The sequence below is a fragment of the Etheostoma spectabile genome, chromosome 18 (assembly GCF_008692095.1).
Source record: "Etheostoma spectabile isolate EspeVRDwgs_2016 chromosome 18, UIUC_Espe_1.0, whole genome shotgun sequence".
Taxonomy (NCBI): domain Eukaryota; kingdom Metazoa; phylum Chordata; class Actinopteri; order Perciformes; family Percidae; genus Etheostoma; species Etheostoma spectabile.
Window position 1 is genome coordinate 20,647,950 of NC_045750.1, and position 10,075 is coordinate 20,658,024.

Consider the following 10,075-nt stretch of genomic DNA (forward strand, 5'->3'; position numbering starts at 1 on the left):
TCTAAGAGCACTCAGGTCCATGTAGGGTGGCATTGGGGATGGATGGTGCGTCGTAAAACGCACAAGTCTTTTTTCAGCAGGGAAGCGGAGTTTGTGTCCCGGGAGTATAGTACATTTACTGCAAGGAGACCGGTGTTTTTAGAAAAATTTGGTCCTTTTTTTATGGGAAGGACACGTATAACTGAGAGCTGTAGAGCAGGGGAGTGTAGCTCATGTCCCGGAAAAAACACAAGACTTTCACCCGGAAAACATTTGTTTGTGTCCTCGGTGTACTACTTAGTGTTTTAATCTTTTTTCTAATCTTAACTAGTCATTTTGGAGCCTAAACTCAACCACGTTGGCTGCTGAAACAATAGCCGACTCCCAGTATCTTGGCTAAATTTAACTGTAAAGACCACTTAACTAAACTATCATGTGTAGTCACGCGACTGCAAGGAAGTCGCCAAAATTTGTAGGATATCATACAAATTGTTGTGCATAAGTTTTCCTACACTATCATACAAACCCATCCAAGAGAATGCATGAGAGAGAAAGAGAGAGAGATAATGTCTGATGTATCTGAGGTGATGGGCAGTTGTGTCTTCCCCCGGGCTTTAAATTATCATCTGTGTATGTTTTTTATCTCATGTGTGTGTGTGTGTGTGTGTGTGTGTGTGTGTGTGTGTGTGTGTGTGTGTGTGTGTGTGTGTGTGTGTACTTACCAACCTATCCAACTGTTGACTTTGACATTGTCACACATTCACCAACAAGGGACTTCTCGCCAACAGGGGGCATTTTTTAAGTCCCCTGTTGTAAAAACTCTAAACCATGCTAAAATGATGTCTAAACCCATCTGGTGATTTTGTTTTATATATAAACATGAACACATGTCAGAAAATGACTCAAATCAGGTACTTGATGTTTCGGATTGCTGCAATGTTTTTCTTCTGTTTTTGTTACAGGACAGAACCCCTACAACAAATTGCTGTCCCCAAACACCAGATGTAATGGACTTCGCAATAAGTACTGTCAGTGATCAGCCCGAGATTACTGGCAATGACCTGATGGATGCATATTCTCCCACTGAAGAGGAATCATCTTTGTGTCAAATGGAAATTATGGTTTAATTACATAAAATGCATAGGATAACTGTAAGCAAAAGGTACTTCAGATAGAAATGTATTCTGCATTTATTTGCAAATTAATAAATAGATTGTTTCTTTATTTCAGACCACTGAGCAAGAACTTCCCATTTCCTTGGACATGTCAGATGAAGAAGAAGAAAACAGGCAGAAGAAGTAGCAGCAGAAAAGGAAAAAATCCAAGAAAAAACACCTTCAAAACACCGAAGGCAATTGCAGACAATATCAAAGTAAAACTGTCCTCAAACTCGGAATATCAAAGAATCTATGACAAGAAAAACTACTGCCTTTACTTTGAGACACCTTATGCAAAAATCACAAGACATCTGAAGCAGAAGCATTCGAGCAAAGATGACGTGGCTGAGGCAGTTGCAATGAAGACAGGAACACACAAGAAAAATCTTTCTTTCAGCAACATAAGAAACATTGGAAACTACCAACATAACTGTATGACTGTCCTGTCTTCTGGGAAAGGACAAATCATACCAAAAACGCAGACATCAGGAATAAGATAAGAACTGGCAAGACTTTTTATTATGGCAAGACAAATCCACAAAGACATTGTCTTTTTGAAGGATTTGATCAACCCAGGAAAGTAATCAAGGCTGTAAAACAGATGACTGGGTTTGATTACTCAACAAACTGATTATCAGTTCCCTCAACTGCACTCAAACTGTGTCATTCCCTAGTGAAGGTGTCATGTATTTTACCAAGCAATCCCTACATTTTTGCCCGTCCATTCTATGGATCACAAGGGAACATTGAAGATTGACAGCTTAAAGCATTATGCAGAAGACTGCAGAGCTAAACAACCGGAAAACATCACATTCACATAGTTAAGAAAACATGTCGCCACAGTTTCACAGCTCCTTAACCTGCAAACACATGAACTACGCCAGCTGGTAACTTTAATGGGACATGATATCGAGGTCCACAGGAGTTTTTACAGACTCCCTGAAGAAACCCTCCAAATTACCAAAGGGAGCCTACTTCTTTTTGCCCTGCAAGATGGAATGGGCAAATTCAAAGGAAAATACAAATACATATAGGAAGAAATAACACTGAACATCAACTGTAAGTAAAAGATTTAAAGAATCCCTCTTCTTGTTTTGCAATACTTTAACTCATAATGGAAAGGCAATATTTTCTTTTGCATTTAGTGTTTTAATGGCAATTATTCAACCACCTATTAAAAATGTAAATATTTACTTGCATTAATGTGGTTTCAATAAACTATGGACATTCAGATCAAAGATCAAAGCTGCTACTTCAAGGAAGAAAACTGGTGTCATAAAAAAGTTGCCAAATAAGTTGCCATCAAGTCAAAAATGTGAGTTTTTCCTATGACTCCAAAGAATATTGTATACATGGAGACCTCTTGACATTTGTTCACAAAAATTGATGGTCAGTCATTTTCATTCATCCATTTATTTACTTGCTTTCTTTATTTTATGCATAGAGAAATCAAGAAGGCCCTGGTCACAGTCTGAGACAGAAATCGTGGAACACCGTTTCGAGGACTTCTTGAAGGAAATGAAGATCCCTGGAAAAATAGACTGTCAGAGATGCTTAAATGAAAATCAGACTCTAATTGACAATGGAAAAGACTGGAAAGCCGTAAAATACTTTGTGTACAACAAAATAATATACAGTATATCAAGAGGAATGTGTGCCAAGGGTTTTAAGACCAATAAAAGTGTGGGAAAAAATGTTGTTGGTTGTGTGCCTTTTACTTTATGCAAACTCCATTTTTACAATGCTGTACTATTTGATAGCCCTCAAATGTCTTCTCTATTCACCAGTTAATGTATAAATTCATGTGACACAGGTTATAATCATCAGAAGAAAAACAAGTTTAAGCATTTTGCCTGTTACAACACTGCAGATTATATATTTTTTGCACATTTCTTATAGTTATTTTTCTGACAATCACAATGTACCATCGTCATATGTCTGACAAATTGACAATTTCCTTAATTAATCAGGAATTGCATTATTACATGTGTATTTAAAACATTGTTTCCTGCACTTGAACATCCTCACAACCTGCTATCATCTTTTCTGTATCATCCCAAAAAAAAATAGGTTATAGAAGGTGCTACCGGCATGTTTTTTGTTGTGTGTGATTTCTAAAATCAAGCGGACGTGGACAGCTTTGCCGCTGTACCAAGTGTGTGGGGTAACAGTCCATGAGAGAGCAACCGTGTTCCTGCTGTCTCGACACAACCAGGTCAGACTCCTGTTATGGACACATGCCCATTAACGCTTCGGGTTCAAAGGTTCAGATCTGCCCACTGGTGCTCAGAGCCAAGCTGCTGAATGACAGGGGATTGTCTGTTTATGAAGCAAAAGGGATTTGATGCATCTATAAATCGCTGCAGTGATTTTTGAACACAGTTATATGCAAAATCGTATTATCTATTAGAACAGCAGTAGGCAGCAAGTGGCCCGGGGGTAACATCACTTCTCACAGCTCATCCCCATCACAGTTTTTTCTTGACTGAATGAGCTTCTAAACCACCATAGGGACAAAGACAGCAGCTATTAAACAGCTCAATAGCTGTCTGCATGTAGGTAACACTCCCCAAATTGCTCTTTAGTGCCCAATCTATGCAATTACTTTTTGGATTCAGCAGTTATTCTTTAAAATTTAAAAACCTTTTTTTTAAGTTCCTTGCAAGTAAACTGTAATAAATCTCACTTGGGGAAACTATTAATTTGTCACTAATTTACCTCGGAAATCATACCAAACATCAATCTAAATCAAATTATGTATTTATTATTGCTTATTTTCAATTTAAGAAGTTATTAGGAATACATATAAAGCATTTAAAAACCATTACATTACAGGTATCCCTTAATTTGTACCTCAAATGACCTAAAGTCTTCAATTAAAGTGGGAATTCAAGCGTTCACTTAAAATTAAATCATGCATTATAATATGTAAAGGTGCATGTAATGAATGGATCATTAGCCACAGCAGTTAGAAAAACAAACATTGGCATGGACCTGAGCCCATCAACACAGCAGGAGCCAAATACAAAGCCTGGACACCAGTTGATTATTTTCTGGCTGTATGAGAACACTACTCTGCTGGTCTTTACCAAATTATGAAGACAAATTCAGTGCTTATCGTCAAGGGCGGGGCTAAAAGGGGGTACGGGATGGCACTGCCCCCCCTGAAATATGATCCCCCCCCACCCAATCCATTGGGCTAGAGTGCTTTCATTCTGAATAGCAATTTCCATTTGATCAGAGTACTGTCACATGACTGCTTTCTGCCAATTTTCTCAGCCCTTGTCACATGACCAATTAATGTTTCTGTTTTTCTTCATAACAATGTTTTTTATTCTGTTTCCTGTTTAACCTGAAGTCTATTTTTTAAAAGGTCACTGTGCACAAGGTGCGATTTGTGAATAAAAGCAGAGTGGGGGGATATTTTTTGATCATGCACAACAAAACAAAATATGCAAGAATTAAATCCCTTTCCAATACCATGGATATAGTACCTCTCGGCCAGGCATGCCAAACACTCAAATATGCACTTCAATATTCAACATGAAACGCAGCGCTTTGAAGCCCGAGAGCGGAATTCAAAACAAAATACTTTCTCCCAGAACATGGTTTATCAGGAGTGTTTAATCCAAAACAAGGTCTTTTTCCTAAAGTTAACGAGTCGTTTTGGTGCCTAAACTGTCATCTCCGCATGACGCTCACGTTTTCTGGCTAAACTGGTCAACTACCATGGCCTCTGAAAGGACCGTTATCGTGCCTGTAGTCGGCTAACAGTCACCTATTGGTGGTCAAACAACTATCGCTGGTAGCCCGCACCCCGGAGCTATGAAGCAGCCAAATACAACCAGCAACTGCCGCTTGGATTTTATTGTTCTATTGCACTAAAGACTGTTCACGTTACAGCGCTTTTCTTAGTTTAAACATTTCAATTTTACGTATTTAATACATGGTTTATTGGGGATGTAGCATTGTTTACTTTGAGGTGATACATTTGAGGGATACATTGTGTCCCCACTTGGAATAAAAATAATTCAGCAAACGCAGCAATATATAGATCAGAAAGTGGGAAATCCCACGTCTCCCTCCCAGCAAATTGCACCTTGACTATGCACATGTAAGAAGAGGGAAATTAAAAAACTAAACAAGGTAAATGGTAACAGCACCTTGAGAAAAGGAGAGAAAAAAAAGTGTTCAATGAACGGAGAAAGTAAGAATAAAAGGAGTTTTGCTCCAGTCGAGAGTAGCTACAAGGTATGTATAGTGCACTTCTTGGTGTTTAAGTAAATTTATTCATGGGTTTTGGTGTGTTGGTTCACCCCCTGAAAGTTTTGAGCTTTATTAAACACTTCTTTTCCTGCATTCTGGTGAATTTCTATGCACCAATTACAGCATGCTGCAGTGAAAAACACGTGCTCTGGTTTATTGGCATTTCTTTAAACCAATCACAATTGTCATAGGTGCTAAACACCAGACGGAGTCACAGTGCCGGTGTAAAATAGTCCCGGGAAAGAAATTGTTTTGGTGGAACATGTCTACGTTAAGAAGTTGTTTTAATCGTGCAACAGAAAGCTCAGATTGGTCAGATAGTCTAGCTAGCTGTTTGGATTATCCCTGCAGAGATTTGTGGAGCAGTTAACCATGAGTGGAAGTGGAATGTTGTGGATACAGAAAAAGTCCATTGGACTACCCTGACGCCAAAGGGGTACCCAGAGCGCTAAAAAGTGACGCAAATAGGTCCTGACCAAGTGTCCTTATGTGATGATCTGGGAGCGAGAATGTGTTGGATTGTTTTCATCACGAGAGGCAAATATCTAAACACTACAAAGTTGTTTATAGCTGTCTCTTGACCACCCATATTTTTTAGTTTTTTGGCGTGTCCTGAGCATTTGAGCGTGAACTACTGTTTCATTTGATTATGCTTTATTGTTGTTTCACCTCTTTATATCGTCTTTCTGCAATCACTGAATTTCATAACATCTCACTGCCTTGCTACAACACTGAAAAACGGTCAAAGAAAAGAACAATTAGGTATGCATAATTCAGTGATGCTTTAGCAAACTTAATAGTGTTGAGAAAGGCTTAAAAGTGTGCAAGTCTGGATTCACCAAAATTGGCAATTTTTCAAATGGAAATTTGTTAGTCACCATTTCAGCTGCAGTTGCTGCAGTTTTAGAAACATAGCACTTATCTAAAATGATGAATCAGTTTTATCTTCCCACTGTCAAACCATTCGCAGTAATGGCTGCTCGTGGCGATATTTATTATTAATGTTGTTGGACATCAGAAGCTTATGGGATCCATTCGGTCCACATGGCCTTTAAATCTGCCTCTCCATCTCACTCTGCTGTCTGCTTGATGTGTTGGCTTTTTAACTCGCTGCTTTCAATTATGAATATTTCATGTGATGATTCGAGGTAGATTTTCCATCCAACTTATCAATACATCATAGTTACATCTGAGGCGGTTTTGCATAGACGCATTTAGATTAAATGGAATTGCTAAAGAATTCAATCATGTGTGGTCGATTGACTTGAAGGACACAAGCTGTCTGCCTTTTCGTGTTTTAGGAGTACTTTGAGTGCTCTCAAAAAGATGTTTGGAAAATGCAGCACACAATAATTGAAGCTAGGAGAAAATTTCATGACAATCAGCCCTGAAATTCTGCCAATTTGACGTGTCTTGCCTGGCACATAACACTGATGAATAGAAAGCATCTAGCCATACAGTATAGAGCAGGAAAGCCTCACTTACTGTTTTGATTATTAGAGCGCTGTTGATCAAATTTATGACCGTAATTTCGTCTGGACATGCCTGTTTTCCATTTTCATATGGTTTATAGAGCTGTGATTTCATTTGCATAGTGATATGCTGATGAAAGCAGAAGGAAGGGCTCTCAGTAAACTTTTTATGGGCTGCAGTTAAAAGAGGAGAAAGCAAATACCACACTACACTTTGTAAGTGAGTAAGTGTAGTGTGTCTTTCTTTTTTTCCTTCTTCTCATTCTCACAAAGTGCACACAGACAGACAAATTCAGAACATGATTGCAAAACAATAAAGGTGAATGCTTGAATATGTAGTTGCTTTTAGTCCCCATGAGAAAACAGAGGACATTTGAATATCATTCAAATGCCAAATAAAACATGAGTCAACAGAATGTCCTTGTGCAATAAAGTACAAAACAAAAGACTGCTCATACATGACTGATGAACATATAATAGTAAGAAGAAATCATCATCTCATGGAATGTGTTTCTGTTACACAATAAATCCAACACTAATTCATTCAGTTTAGCATTTCAGCGTAGGCTACCCGCACAACACATTCATATTCAGATGCACTTATGCAAACATTTGTAAAGGACGCTGTTGACTCAGTACTGTGTATAATGCATTCTTCATGTTGGCTAATGAAGACAGTTTTGCTGTTGCTTTAATAAAATTATAGGACTTTATTTGATGATGGATCTAAGGCTTGCCGATAGGTATTGCTGGAATGTACATACAAGAACATACAGTACACATTTGAGTTACTTGTACTTTTGTATTTCCGTTTTATTCTACTTTGTACTTCAAAGTTCAACAGTTTATCCACAAACTGTCAAAAAACACAAGTGGAAGTGCCAAAACAAAGAGGAAGGGATTTAAAACCAGAAGACCAGAAGACTAAGGAAAGGAACAGCTATATATACACAGACAACCCGTTCTCAGTCCTAACTCGTAAAATACTGTTACTTGGTAAGTGGCTCTCAGATACCGATGCAAAAATCACCCTTTAGTGTCTGGGTGGGATGCACCGGTCATAGCAGCAGCGTAAGATGACGTAGTATTAAGAACGAGTTGCGAGTAGTATAAAAGACTGAAAATCAACATAGGGGGATTGGTTTGGGTTTTTGATGTGTTTGGGTACCCAAAAGACCAGGGTTTGTGGCCCATTTTTATCCCCTGTGTCACTAAATCAGTGGGGTCTGGACTCTTTTAAGCCCTTAACTAAATCCTACAAGAAAAAAAAACTTTAGTGGGCTTGCGTCTTACAACAATTATTTGAATGGATAAAGCAGTTAAAACGCATAGTACTTGGTAGGAGGTGTAGTCTTGCATGCACCAATGCCTATATTGTGTGCATTAGCTACTTGATCCATGCTTGTTCATTGCTAATTGTAGCTTGATAGTGTTTTGAACCAATCAAGGAAGGTTCCTTCCTTGATCTACTTCATAATTAGTTGTGGTGGGTGGGAGGAAGCCATGTCATTTGCATCCTCTGCCTTCCACACAGTGAAAGGAGAAGAATGAAAGCATGAATTATAAATGATACTCTGCTCTTGGGTGCACATAATTAGGAGCTGCGGTGGCTAAAAGAGTGTGTGCAAAATGACAAACGAAGCATTCACACATCAACCGGACCTTGTTTGATGTCACTGTCTGCAAAGTCCGGGGTGTTACATCCTCCTCTAAGGGCCAGAGCTGCAACGTGCACATCAGAGTGCCACTGTCTCGCTCACCTCTGTCTCCCTTCTCACTACACCCATCCGCTCTCTTTCTCACTCCTCTGTCTTACTGTTTGTGACCATCCATCTGCACCAGTGATCAGGTGGTTTCAAGCCATGGCTCTGACAAGCAGGTGTGGCTTCTTTGAAAGGTGCTCTTTGGTGCAGTGTGGGAGATCGTGACAGGAGGTTGAGTATCTATGTATGTGTGTGTGTGTGTGTGTGTGTGTCTGTGTGCGTGGGGGAATGTTATTGACACATTTGCCCTTCCCTGGAGTGCTTTGGGTCCAGACTGTCTGTTGTCTCTCAAGCATGCTTGTAGTCTGCCAACTGCAGCTAGTAAGGTCACGTTGTGACCCTCATGCAATGAGTGATTAGAAATGACAGGCTTCAAACAGCTGATGGCTTTATGTCAATCTTTTAAAAAAGCAATTATTTTAGTACAGTTGTGTCTAACTCAGACCATAGATCAGAGGTGGAAGAAATATTCAGATCCTTTACTTAAAGTAAAAGTACTAATACCACACTGTAAAAATACACTGTTACAGTTAAAGTCCTGCATTGAAGATATATTTTACTTCAGTAAAAGTATGTAAGTACCATCAGGAAAATGTGCTTAAATTATAAAAAGTAAAAGTACTCAATAGAGAAAAATCCTCAAATTATAGAAACTGAAAATGATCACAAGAGTTCTGTTAATCAACTGTTTAATTGGCTAATCATCACAGCTGTACTTGTAGGCCTATATATTGTTGGGTAGTTTAGTTTGTAATAAAACTATTTTGTGTTTTGTAAAAAAAGAAAAATCTTAATTTGTTGAGTATACTGTAACTACTGGCAGCTACAATTGCCAGCTTGAAACTGTTATGCTACAGTAAACCTACTGGGATCTACAACAACAGTTTAGTACTGTAAAAATCTTGCAATACTGTGCTGTATGGAAAATAAATGTAAATGTGATGTATTTATATAGCGCTTTTCCAGTCTTAACAACTGCTAAAAGCGCTTTTACATCTACAGGATACATTCACCATTCACACACTGTGGCCGGGGCTGCCGTACAAGGTGCCACCTGCTCATCAGATAAACATTTATACACATTCACACTCCAATGCGCAGCACCGGGGGCCACTCGGGGTTCAGTGTCTTGCCCAAGGACATTTCGACAATGCCTGCAGGGGCGGGGATTGAACCTGCCAACCTTCCGATTGGCAGGCAACCGCTCTACCACTGAGCCACAGCCGCCCATAAACATTACAGTAATATACTGTCAGCTGTTTGGTTGCAATTACACTGTTATTTTACAGTTCCTACAGTAGTCTCCATTAACGTATTACTGTAAAACTGTAGAATGTGATCTTCACATTGATATAAACTAATGATTTAAAAGTTTTACATTTAAAAACAAAACCCCTGAAATAATAATAATAATAATAATAATAATAGTAATAATAAT